This window comes from Neophocaena asiaeorientalis, unplaced genomic scaffold (genome assembly GCF_003031525.2).
Source record: "Neophocaena asiaeorientalis asiaeorientalis breed wild unplaced genomic scaffold, Neophocaena_asiaeorientalis_V1.1 scaffold246, whole genome shotgun sequence".
Taxonomy (NCBI): domain Eukaryota; kingdom Metazoa; phylum Chordata; class Mammalia; order Artiodactyla; family Phocoenidae; genus Neophocaena; species Neophocaena asiaeorientalis.
The window spans coordinates 1206299-1220807 of record NW_020174551.1 but is presented as its reverse complement, the minus strand read 5'-3'; positions in this window follow the sequence as shown (position 1 = coordinate 1220807).

The following is a 14509-nucleotide window of genomic DNA, read 5'->3' as shown; positions in this document are numbered from 1 at the left end:
ATTAAATGGTCTGGAGGACAGTCAGTGCTGGCTCATCTCCCAAGCCGCCCTTAGTGCTTAGTGTTGGCCATGGACTGTGCTGCTGTGAGGACCTCGGGAAATCTCTCCTGCTCACTCTGTTCCTCCCCACCAGCTCATCACAGCTACGGAAGACCCTGATGACCTCACTCCTCACCCCCTCAAATTCCCCACTCTTCCTGGGATAAGGTTCATTTCTGGATTATCTACTGTGGATAGTCTTTCTGTCCTACTCCCTTATGACTCTTTCGTTTGTTTGTTTGTTTGTTTTTTGCGGTACGCGGGCCTCTCACTGCTGTGGCCTCTCCCGTTGCGGAGCACAGGCTCCGGACGCGCAGGCTCAGCGGCCACGGCTCACGGGCCCAGCCGCTCCGCGGCACGTGGGATCTTCCCGGACCGGGGCACGAACCCGCGTCCCCTGCATCGGCAGGTGGACTCTCAACCACTGCGCCACCAGGGAAGCCCCCTGACTCTTTCTTTTGATTCTCAACATTTTCTGTTCTCAAAAAGCCCAACTCCTGTAGTCAAAATCTTTGACTTACTGACATAGGATTAAGTAGACCATTTTGGAGGCCAGAAGCTGACCAATGACTGTTTTGCTTTTTCACAAAAGCCCAAAGCCATTCAAAGGAATGGATTCTTCCAACTGAATGAGTCGTGGGGGGTCACCCACCAGAACATGTGGGAAAATCAATGCACGTTAATTAATATTTTTAAAGTGTTACTAATGTCCCTGTTGGCTATTCTATCTCCCTTTTCGGATGGTAAGTTCCTCTAGGATAAGGAACATGTCTCTCTTATCTTTAGAGCCTCCACCATGACACAGTACCAGACATATAAAAGTTTTCTTTTTTTAGTGAATTATTAGAATGAGAAATAAGAATTATAAAGGTGTCTTGATTTGAACTGGATTTTTAAAAGTTATTGTAGACTTATCTAGACAGGACTGTCCAGAGGAGAGGTGATGAAAAGGATACTGACTGCCTTTCTCCTTCCATCCCAAGGCTTTGATTTGGCACAGTTATCCTCTTTAATCTGTCTCAGAGGAATAGTTCTGTTTGCAAATGAGTATGAGGCTGGAAATCTATAGTTAACCCATCAAAGAGTTTAAGAAAAAGTGACTATTCTCACGTTCGTTGTTCGCTGTTATTTTCTGGGAAATACTCACTGGGAGTGTGGCTTTGAAGCAGTGCGAAGCAGCTCTCAACCTCACACCTCCACAAACTTTCTTTCTGGATCTCTTCCCTTCCCCACCTAACAACTCCCTTCCCTTAATTAAGGCTTAGTTTAAACAACAGAAGAGGATCTTTCCTTTTGCAAGCCTTTTAATATAAGAGAAAGCCTTTTAATATAAGGCACAGGAGATAAGGTAACATAGAATTAAGCACAAATGTTCTGATTTTACTTCAGAGATTCTTGCACAGACTAGACCTCCAAGACAGCCTCCATTTCTTACCCAGAGGAGTCCTGTGAGGCAGAGAATGACCGCTGGTCTGGCGAGGGAGGTAGAATCTGGGGACGAAGGACAGGGAGTAAAGGGACTGAGGGAACATGTGTGAGTCGGGGAGGGGAGTGCCAGCTTGTCCATCCTTTCTCCCTAAATAAGAGGCCTAGTGCCTTTCTGGGTTACAGTAGTTTTCTACTCAGAAAGCAATTTGAGAGAATATTAGATGAATATGCTTCTAATTTAATTAATCTCATTGTTATCTTGGGACTGTATTAATTTTGTACAAATAATTACACTTACTTTCCCAGGCTCCTGGGCCTTTCACTAAGGACATCTTGAGCCATATGTTGGTATCGAGGAAGGTCTACTGTGGTAGCCAATAGTTCTGAATTCACACCAGTGCTGTACTGGAAAGCAGTGGGCGTGTGTTGGACGTACACACATTCTAGTTTCCTACGGATGTCTTCAACTTACTTTCTATGTGATATTGGGCCAAGTTTTGAAGATTTCTAAAGCCCAGTTTCTTCATCTATAATTATAACTTCCCTCACAAAGTTGGTGGGAGAACTAATTAATATATACTAAGTGCCCAGTAGGTAGTAGAATTCTCTCACTCTCAGCTAGGCAATTTGCAGCCATATAGAAGAACTCAGTGTTCTTCCAATTCAGAATTCTTGGCTGGGTGTTTCTTTGTCTAGCTTTTATTTTTCTTGTCTCACATAGTTTACTTTTAAGGTAAGAAAAAGTTGACAGATTTATGAAAAAAAAATCTGGGCATGAATTTTAATATTTAATTTACTTCCAAAATGCTTTAGAAAAAATGTCTTCATTTTGTAGAAAAGTTACATTCATATTGTGGTATGACTACCAATTCATGTGGTAGAGAAGTTTGTCTTTGTAGCAGTAAATGGCAGTGTAAGTGTATTGAAATATCTGGACGTTGTCACCGTGACAATGAGATGACTTGAAATTCTCTTTGTTAATGTGGTTTGAATATTTGTGATTTAAATTTGATATTCACCTATCTTGAAGGAGTGACATCTTTTGATAAGTGCAAATAAGGGAAGTCTTCAGAGAAAAAAACTTTCTTCAAGTTTGTTAAAATTTGTTTAATTATCAGTGTCAAATGACAAGGTGAAAATAGATTTTAGTATCATAAGTATGATATGAATGGAATAATGCAACTGAGTATTGACTCAGTAAAAAAATCTTGTTTTTTTTCCTTTTCTCTTTTTTACTGTGTATGCTTCTAAAAATATATACTACTCATTTGTTAAATATAGAAAATAAAAAAAGAAAAATCGACATTAAGATTGTGATTTATGAATTATAGAAACTTGCTAAAATGAAAAACAAGCTATAAAAATCCCAACTGGCAAATTATTGGGGATTTACACAAAAGTCTATCTTCAAAGATATATCTACAAATATATTTGTGATGGCATTATTCAAAGTTGAAAAAAAAAACCATAGAAACAATCTTAAATTTCCAAATCTGGGAGACTAGTTAAGTGAGTTATGTTGTATGTCCATATGATAGTATACCATGCTACAGCCCAAAATCATTTCATAAAATACTTGTAAAGAACGGTAAATATTTACATTAAGCTGTAATTCATTCAGCAAAATGTCAGTTTACCAAAACTTTTGCACGTCTATCACAATATCCCAGACTTTACCAACTGGCATGGTCAAGAAAGGGTCACAACTGTAAAATAACTTCAGACCCCTCCTGGCAAATTAGTAGAGTCTAGCCACTTTCCTTGGTTTCCACTTGGTATAAGATGGAGTCCTGTGCGTTGTCTTGTATTTGACCCTGCTGTTCACCCGGTTCCTCCCTCAGACCTAGGTGATGCCAGGCTCTGAAACGTTAGGCTCCCAGACATCAGCTCCCGCCTGGGAGGCGCACATCTGTAGTTCTCCACTGACAGCAGCACAGCCACCACCATACCGGGGGCGGCTGCAGGTAGACTGCTGGAGAGCCGGAGTGGCTGCCAGTACTGCCAAACCTCTGTAGACCTTTCAGAGATAGCATCTGCCAGGGTCACTTTTGGTAAAACCAGAAATTGTGCTGCCCGCTTGCTAAAGACCTGAGCAGGCTACTAACTCCAGGTCTTTCTACATGTGCCCTCAGTGTGGGTCTCTGCCCTTGCCACACGTGGATGGATTGCAAAGACACAAGGGAAGATAGTCCTTGCCTGAGTGATGTTTAGTCAGAGACTGTATAGGAAAACTGCCTGGGCCCCCCATTCACTAATCTTGGAGTTCATGTTCTCTAACGTAAGAGCAGCCCTTCTCCCCAGTGTGCCAGAATGACAACGTCCTTGGCTTTGGTGTGGGGTGTAAATTACCAGAGGGAACTCTCCCACTTCCTGCTCTCATCGTGATTTTCCTTTCATAGGTTTCTCTGAGACTATTCTGCCACCTGACCTCACTCAACGCCTTTGCCATCCATTGGATATGTTTTATTAAATTTGAACCACAAAGTGAAAGGTCTCATGAACTCAATCCCTTTTCTCTCAAACTACCTGGAAATGGGCAATCAAGAGTATCACAGGGGATTTGAATCCAGTGATGTTCTGAGTTTAGTCTATCTTTTCAATTTTGTTCTTTGCATAGAGGTCACTGTGTGTGTGTGTGTGTGTGTGTATCAGCCCCTCTCCCCAGTTATAGACAAATCTTCATCTTATGTAAAATACACAAGTAAGATCCACTGCTATCTTACGTTTTCCCCTTTATATCCTTTTAGCTATGAAGAATATAAGGGTATAATTTAGCTTATACCCTTTCAGCTATGGATAGGCTTCATCCTGAACTTATTTCAGTTCAGAAGCACATTACCATTTTAGGCAGGGAAACAAACTGAGTCTTCCTGTCTGTCTACTTTTTATACCACCCAGACCTACAATTTAATTTTGTCTCTTATGATCCCATATAAAATTTAGTATCCTGTTTTCATCCCTAGCCTAGATCAACATATCATGGCCTCTCCTCAGTTCAAGGATCCGAAGAGAAACCCATTACATGCTTTATCAGATTGGACCTTTGTGGTCCCAGATCTCTAAAATTTGGAACTGTAACACCAGGGATGCCCATAGTTAGCTCTCATGGCTCTTGGTGTTATCAAATTTCCAAGAAAAAAGTCAGAAACCTCAATTCTGAAGTTGCTTGTGTCTTTTGGAGGCTGAGACTTACAAAGGACATATTTTTAATTTCCTCCATCAGAGATAAACAGAGGTTTAAAAAATGCATTAAGGAGTAGAGAAGGAAAAGAAGAGGAAGGAAGGAGAGAGGAAGGGAGGTGGGAGGAGGGAAGGGAAAGGAAAGGGAAGAGAAAGGAAGGGAAGGGAAAGAAAAGAAAAGGAAAGACAAAAAAGACAAGGCAAGTTAAGGCCAGGAAGTGAAAGAGGAAGGAAAAATCAAGGAGAGGGTTTTTTCAATGCCTGTGAAAAGCCTGAATAAAAGCAGAAACCTTGTCAGAGAGAATTTATCCTTAAGGTATCAGTACCCAGGTCTTTGATCCTTGAGAGGGCATACCCTACAAATAACGGACTTAGAAAATTCATGATACCTCCTCAGAAGAAGTCTATTTTTATTGACTTTATCACTCCATCAGCTAAATCTTAAATTTTGACTAATTAGAAATGAACCAAATTAGAGTAACTTCTTCCTCAGAATAAGCCTAGGTAACAAAAGGACAGAGGTGAAAAAAATGGCTGGCATTGAAAAGGATCCTATTCCAAAAGAACGTTTGACTATATATTAACATTCAAATACCCCTTATGGGAAGCAGTTCTCCCCGAAAAGAGCAAGGAGTCCTGAGTTTGATACATTGAATTTAAAATGACATCTTTAGATTTCAGGATCTTAAGAGTGGAACCATTGGAAAATATTCAGTTGAAATCATGGAGTTTCAACTGGCAACGTTATGAAATGTAAAGAACTATGTTTGATTATTTAGGTATAGATTTTTTTATTGAATATAATTGCTTTAAAATGTTGTGTTAGTTTCTGCTGTACAATGAAGTGTATCAGCTCTATGTATACATATATCCCCTCCCTCTTGGACCTCTCTCTCACCAACCCCCCATCCCACCCATCTAGGTCATCACAGAGCACCAAGCTGAGCTCCCTGTGCTATACAGCAGGTTCCCACTAGCTATGTATTTTACACATGGCAGTGTATATATGTCAATCCTAATCTCCCAATTCATCCCACCCTCCCCTTCCCCCGCCTGTGTTTCTAGCCAGCAAAACAGTATGACATTGTGAGTATATATGTATAAGGCTGTCAGTAGTTCTTTCACTTGACCCCACTAGATTTAAAGTCAAAAAATAAATTTATCTTTGGAATGAAATGAACACTCCCAGGCTAAGTAATAAATAGGAGACTAAGGCAGAAAAAAAGAAAAAAGTGTCAGCTTTAAATTTGTATCATTAGCAAGAGTCATGATTCTAGAAAGTCAGAAGTCAAATCAACCATCTCTCCTTTCTTGGTTAATGAATCATCTGTGCCTTATCACAAGTTGGTAAAAATAGATTGTACAGTAAAACTGCAAAAATTAATGCTTTGCCCTAAATTTAAATGATATTGTTTTGTGGTTTTTTTTTTCTTTTCTCTGTAGAGTTTAATACAATTACTACAAAAAGAAGAGGTGGGGGTGCTGGGCATGGCGTATTTTGATTCTGTGAAGGAACTGAATTTCTATTTCAAAAGTAAATATCTAAAGTTTTACATTAGTGTTTTATACAACATACATTTAGAATTGAAATATATCATAATAAAGTATGTTAAAAGTAGAAAAACTGATTTTTTATGAATTAGTTCTAGAAGAAACCACTAATTATATAATCTGTATAAAATTTTAGTGATACATGTTCCTAATATTTATTTATTTACATTTTATCTGGAGTGATTCTAGGTTTTCTTTTTTTAAATTAGATTTTAGAAGTATGAACTTAAGAAGCATTATAGTGAGTCCACTGAAAAATTTAAGTTCTTTGCTAGGGCTATTTTTAATTAAAATAAAGATTCATATATATACACACACACGTATATCTATATAATTTTATATACTGTGTGTATAATTAAATAAATTAAAATTATATCCTCTAATGATAAAAGTCAAAAGAGGATTGTGGATAAAACTCAATAGCCTATATTTACACTTACTTCTCTGATAATCTTACTCTGACTATGAAATAATTTGGATCTTTATTTCACAAACTTTGCTATAACAATTTATAGCATGTATATCATGTTGATAAGGAATCTTGCATAGTATAAAGAAGAAGCGTTTGTAGTTTCAAAAAGGTAGCAAGATAAATTTAAAAGCTTTAATATCAGAACCGGATTTAGAAAAGTTGCTATGTATTTAAATATATGAAAATATGATAGTTCTAATATCACTAGAAATTAAATAGTAGGAAGCAGATTTTCTTTTTTTTTGTGTGCCAGCCAGAACTGAAATATATAAATCTTGCACTTATAAATATACATTATCTCATTGTGGATGAACCAGATGGTGGTGAAATGAAACTCATGTACAAATTTTTGGATACAGAGCTGCTCAAGTTTTCCTATCTTCTCAAGGTAGAATGGGAGTGCGGAATTCAGCCTCTTCTGTGAGGTGAACTCTGCCCCCAGGAAAAGGTGAGTAGCTTAGAAGTCACCTTCTAAGAACTCCTGACTGTCGGCTGGACAAATGCCAATGCCTTTACATTGAAAATGAACTGAAACTACTGCAAGAACTATCCAGGGAAGCCCTTACATGGTAAAACTGAATGAGAATTTGGGAACGATGCAAGGATACAGAAATTTGTATGGAGCTGGTAGCAGTGGTATACGGGGAGCGAGGGGTGGGACTTTGAAAGGGGGATAACCTGGGTTCAGGCAAGAAGCCTGAACATTGCCTAAAAAACACTTAGAAACAATTCTAAGAGTGACTAAAAATCAGTCTGCCTTTTGGTATAACTGTGCACCAGCAGTTCTAGCACTGTCAATAAGATGTTCCTCCATGGGGCAGACGGCTCCCACTGCCCTCCCCGACCTTGGAATACCACTGTTTAGTGGGGTGCATTTTAAGGACAGAAAGGATTACATAGAAAACCTTGAACTTCATTCAAGAGTGTTATTGTTTGCATTATTATTGGCATTGACACTCTGGAAAAAAATTCTAAAGATTATCAGATAGATACTTTTATTTTCTCAAAGAAGTAAGGTTTTCATATAAATCTGGCTATATAATTTTAGAACTAAAAAACGTATAGGAAGACTCTGTTGTTAGAACAGAATACCAAGCATCGATATGCATATATTTCCTGAGCTTGGTCTAGCGATATAATCCAGAAGCGGTATTTTACCGTGATTCATCTTAATGCCTAGATTATTAGATTATTATCTCTGTGCTCTTTGTTTTTTTGTTTGTTTGTTTTTCCTATGGAGACCTGGGCTTAATCTGAAGAAACAGGTAATTTCAAATCTGGAGCAGGGACGCCGAGCCTAGAACAGCTAGTGTAAGAAAACACAACATTTTTCAAAGAGTCATGGGGCAATATCAAAAGGCCACAAGCGCCAGCCTTAAAAGGGCTCCCACTATTCAAAACTACTACAAGATGAGCATCAAAAGGAGAATGTGAATTATGGTTGATTGAAAAACATGGAATTTATGAAAAGCCACAACTCTCCAATGTTACACAAAAAAGAGAAAAGTTAATCTAAAATACTCTACAGAAAGCCTAGAGGAGAAAGAGAAAACCCTGTGGCATCCACAGGGGACAGGCAGCAGGCCACAGAGAAGCCTAGCACTGCCTGGAGATGCAGGACAGAAAACCACAGGACCTGTGGGCTACACCTACCTCACCATCCACATCCCCCTCTCTCAGAGCCCCTCGCCCTAGCCTTGGCTACTGCAACAGACAGAACCTCATGCTGTGAAAAATGCCAGTTACAGAAAATGTTACAGTCTTAGCAAAGGAAAAGGATCTTAGTGTTTTCCCGAAGGAGCACTGTGAATGCCTTGGCATGTATGTTATCACCCTACCCCATGTCCCACCAACCCACCCCTTACAAGTTGCCTCTTGCCACTTGCCGACTTGGAAATCCACGATTTCGCCCACCTCCAGCCCTCACCTGAATTAGAGGGGTATTCTTTTCTTTTTACTTTATTTTATTGAAGTCTAGTTGATTTACAATGTCGTGTTAGTTTCTGGTATATAGCAAAGTGACTCAGTTATACATATATACGTTCTTTTTCATATTCTTTTCCATATGGTTTATAGCAGGACACTGAATATAGTTCCCTGTGTAGAGGGGTATTCTTAAGTTGAAGCGTGTTGAAAAGGGAGCCTGAAAGTTGATGTGTTAAGGAAGCGCATTGTGATGGTCAGGCAGCCTCAGAAGTAAACACTCTTATCCTTCCTTCCTATCAACATAATTATTAGTAAACAACAGATTCTAGCTTTACTTCAGAAGTCTGTGGATTTTCTTCTACACTAATGTCTGTGTGAATGTATATATTAATAGCCACTTTCCATCCGCAAAGGAATTAAGTCCACTCTGAGCTTGTGGCACAAATTTTAAGAGAATGATACAAGGGGGATATTCAGTCACTGAATAAATGAAAGTTGATTGTATCTCTGAGAATGTGCTTCTTCACCGTGTTTCTCAATCTGTTAGATGAGACCATTACAAAATTCTTATGATGCATCTTGCTCCATTCGACGATGTGGTTTGACCTTGTACAGGCCACTTAACCTCCATGATCTTCATTATATTCACCAGTAAAGTGAGGTGAAAAATTCCTAACTCATAGAGTTGTCATGAGAATATAAAGATTAGATAACAAACTAATATCTACAACAGGGGATGACATATAGAAGGTGCCCAATAACCGTTAGTTCCTTTTGTTAGTAAAAGTTGAATATAGAATTTGTGAGAGAAATAATGTACTGAGCATCCACTCCACTGCCAAAGCACCAAGCTAAGGTTCAGGTGCCTTACCTACAGGCTCTCATTTAGGTATCGTAACAACTGTGGTATTATTATCGCCTTTTGCAAATGAAAAGCCTGAGGCTCAGAGAAGAATATAAATTTCCAAAGGTCACATAGCTCCTAAATGATGGAGTTGGGATTGGATCTTAGTTCCATCAACTTCAGAGACGGCTCTTCCGTGCCTTTCTGCCTGGAAACTGAATTGGAGAATAGAAAATAGAGCAAGTTGGGAGTACAACTGGAGGAAAGGATTATACCAGAGCTTTCCAACCATGCTGCAATTTTATTAGAGGAAGAGACTGGGATTTGAGTAAGAGGAGTCCAAATTTCAGGGCAAATGTTTTGCCTTATCCTGGGGTTCTTGGCCTGAAGTCACCATGGCCATGATGGCCAGTGATAAGACTACATTATGGGGCTTCCCTGGTGGCGCAGTGGTTGAGGGTCCGCCTGCCAATGCAGGGGGCACGGGTTCCTGCCCCGGTCTAGGAAGATCCCACATGCCGCGGAGCAACTGGGCCCGTGAGCCATGGCCGCTGAGCCTGCGTGTCTGGAGCCTGTGATCCGCAACGGGAGATGCCACAACAGTGAGAGGCCCACGTACCGCAAAAAAAAAAAAAATAATAATAATAATTAAAAAAAAAAAGACTACATTATTCTACTCAGGCCATTTTGAAGACATAAAGATATTTTGAGTCCCCATTCTATATAATATCAAACATATTAAAATGATTCTCATCGCATGATAAATGAAACTTAGTGAACTTTTGAAAGATACTTTTGCTTTTGAGACTGTTTAGACTATGAGTAACAATTTACAGCATGCTATGACGTCTCCAAAAGCATCATGCATACTCAGGATTCTTGTGACATAAGCACAAGACATGAGCCTACAAGTTTATTTCAAATGTGATGATATTTTAATGAACATTAAACTTCTTAAAAATTATCAACTTTGGTAGATTTTGTATTTTGTAGGTGTTTAATAAACCTTTATTATTTAAAATTTTTCAGTTATTTTAATATTTTGGAACTAATATTTTTAAGGTTTTAGACCCTTGAAAAGTATATAGTTCTAGACTTACACTTTCTAATATGGTAGCCACTAGCCACAAATGGCTATTGAGCATTTGAAATATGACTAGTGTGAATTAAGTATGCAGTAAGAATGAAATATACACTGGATTTCTGTGACTTAGTACAAAAAAAGATGTAAAATTTCTCATTAATAATTTTTATGCTTATTATCTGTTGTAATGGTAACATTTTTGATAGATTGTCATAATGTATATTATTAAAATTAATTTCATCAGCTTTTTAAAACTTTTTAAATGTGCCTACTAGGAAATTTAACATTACACATATGGCTTGCATTATATTTCTACTGGACAACACTACTCTAGACATGGATCATCATGTCTAATGGTTAAAATTGTCCTAATCCTTTACATGAGTTTGGTGGTCCATTTGACCTCACCTCCACCCTGAGAAGCTGCATACCTTTTGGCATATAGTAGACTTTTCTCACTATAATACTAGAAACTCTAAGAAATACATGTATTATTTTTATTATCTTTATAAAGAAGTTTTAATTTATAGCGATGACAATTTTCACAGCATCTGTGTTTTTGTTTTTGTTTTGTGGTACGCGGGCCTCTCACTGTTGTGGCCTCTCCCATTGCGGAGCACAGGCTCCGGACGCGAAGGCTCCGGACACGCAGGCTCAGCGGCCATGGCTCACGGGCCCAGCTGCTCCGCGGCATGTGGGATCTTCCCAGACCGGGGCAGGAACCCGTGTCCCCTGCATCGTCAGGCGGACTCTCAACCACTGCGCCACCAGGGAAGCCCAGCATCTGTGTTTAAGAGAGAAAAACAAATACTTTCACATACGCACATACACATATATGAAATTCATACTTACTCCTTCCTGCACAGTTTGAGAGTAGATTTACTTATCCAGAATGTATATAAATAAATGGACTTTTTGCTTAGTTTTCAACATTTAATGAGTGTCTGCTGTTTGTTCTAAGCACTTATTTGTATTAATTCATTAAATCCTCAAAACTATAAGATAGGCACTATTACTAGTCTCATTTTCTAGAGTGGGAAATGGAGGCATTATGAAGTTGAGTAATCTGCCATGGTCACATAGCTAAGAATTAAATGGACCTGGGATTCAAACCCAGGCAGTATGGCTCCAGAGGCTGTGCTTCTACCATTATTCAGTCTTCCCTCTCGTCAATGACAGTTTTTCACTTTCTAAAATGAAAAGCAGAGTGATTTAAATTAAGATTTAATGATTATTTGGTACACGTGTAGTTTCTGTAGTAGCTTGAAGAATTTGGAGACGGCACCTTTCTCCCTACCCCTATCATCTGGAGCCACATCAGTGTCGCCAAGACCAGTACAGGTGTTCCACTGACATCATAATATCTAATGGTTCACCAGAATTTGCATGTTACGTGGCTTCTAATCAAAGACAGCAGACACTATTTAGGACTCTTTTTTAAAACTTTTTTTGTTTTATTTAGCAAAAATACATCTTGCTGAGAACCTAGATGCCAATTTCATGTGTATTAAAATATCGGAATTCCCTTCAAAGATTATAATGGGAATGCTGGCAGACCCTTCCGTGCCTCAGGTTTGGGTGGGTGGTACTACTGTATATATCCGTTGTCATGGCATATTTGTGCAATAAAATTAAAATCTTGGTCAGGAATCAGATAGAAGCTTGATATTTTTGATTCACTCTTTTCTGTTACTGCTTATCATCCTTGAAGTTATATTTTCTTGGCATCTTGAAAACAAGGAATCTGGTTCCTATTCCTTTAGGCTATGTAAATATACCCTATTTATATTAAAATGATAAGCAAATATATAAAGTTGGAAAACATGACCAAAGAAAACATTCTTTTCTCTCTCTTTACTAAACACGCTGCTACACTTTTATTATTGCTAAACTTTGCCCATGACAAAAAGAGCCTTCTTCACATTTGAACATATTCAGAGACTCCTTTCATGTGGTCTGAATATATTCTATTGTAGATATTACTGTGTTTATAAAAATATCAAAGCACATATTTTACAACACATAATATGGCAATATATGTTCTAGTATTTGTGGATGATGTTACCATATTTTTCTTTTTTTACAGTTACAAGTATTTCAATGTTTTGCCTTACAAAACAACTAACTTTTAAGACAGGAAGATATGGATTTGAGTCCAGACTTTATCATTGACTAGCTGTGTGACTTTGAACAAGCCCTCTACCCACCTGATCCTAAGTTTCCTTCTATTTACAGAGGGATGATAGTACCTGCTTCCAAGGGTGGTTGTGAAGTATACAAAATTAATAGATATAAAAAAAACCTCATAGTGGAAACTCAATAAATATTACCTCCCTACCCCTCAATCTCTTTTCTCTTTCACCCATTTAGCAAGTTCAGTTAAAGGCAATTTATATGTGAATGAATATTCATTTACAGTTTTGAAAACTACAAATAAACCACACTAAGAAACATCTTATTCTTTCTATTTTAAAAAGCAAGTTTATTCTTGCTTCTTTTAATGTTTACATTCTGTCTATACATCTTTTGGCTGGTGTCATATTTTTGGAAGGCATTAGTATAGCATGGGTTTCAGATTACAGGTTCCTAGCAGATAAGAACTATTTGTGTAAAAGACTTTAATTCTAAATATTACATCATAACATTCATGCATCAATCAATATTTTCTTCTACTCTTGGGTTTCTTGCAAATGATTCCCTTTTAACTGCTATGATTGCAATATAATAGCAAAATATATTTATAATGTGTATTATAATTGTGAAAGTTGTATTTATGATGTAAATTGCAGATTAATTTCTGATTGTAACAGATACTCTTGGTGCCTAGCATCTCATTCCCTGGGCTAGGGCTTTAATTTTAGCCATAATCTCATATTTGTGTACAGAGTCCCACCTCAAACAAGTGTGCCATCTCTGCTTTCTCCCTGCCAAGCTAGGGAAGGTACTGGAAACTACTTGACCTGTGTATCTGATAGACCTGGAAGTAGAGACTTATCAACATCCAGTCCCAGGCAACTCTCAAGCAATGAGGGATGGGGGTCACTGGATAAATGCCTCAGCTTCTATCTTTCCCAAGGCTGGAATGCATTTTGTACCCTCCTCAGAAATACTTATGGAATCAAAACCCTGTGTTTGGTTCCCAATTAACTCTTTTTTTTCCACATCTTTATTGGAGTATAATCGCTTTACAATGGTGTGTTAGCTTCTGCTTTATAACAAAGTGAATCAGCTATACAAATACATATATCCCAGTATCTCCTCCCAATTGACTCTTTTATTGGTTTTTCCTCCTTCTCTACCCAGCTCTCTCTGCTCCCTCACCCCTGCTTCCTGGGATCACCTCCTAAATAAACTACTGACACTAAAGTCCTTGCCTCAGGCTCCACTTTCAAAAGAACCCAACCTAAGACCCTGACCTTGCAGTTCTCTTCTTAAAATTCTTAATGGTTCCTTTTTCCCTCAGGGTGAAGCCCAAATTCTGTGGCAAGATAAAGAAGGTGCTTCAAAATCTAAACTATGCTTAATCTCCTACTGGCTGTCCCACAAGCCTCCTAAACTCTAACGGCGTTCAGCAACTTACCTTTCTGGACTAGTCTATGTTCTCACATGCCTTTGTATCTTTACAGATGCTTTTCTTGGTCCAGAAAACTCTTTTCTCCCTCTTTTCTCCTTCCATTTTCAGTTCACTAGTACCACCCCCACCAACAGCCCAATCAGGTGTTTCTATGCACACAGCATACGCCCATTATATTCACCATTCCGTTTTACTATAATTGTAGCTTCCCATCTAGGAACTGGTAAAAATTGGTGGACAAATATCACGCCTCAGTTCCTGAGCATTGTCAGTAAGAAAAGAGCTCACTTTGAGGGGAAAGATAATTAGGTGGAACAAAGTTGTCATTGGTGATAAACTATGTTAGAAGTAGGAAAACATTGACTGCCATTTTTTTCAGAGCCTTAGGTGGCTCTGAAAACCTTATACAAT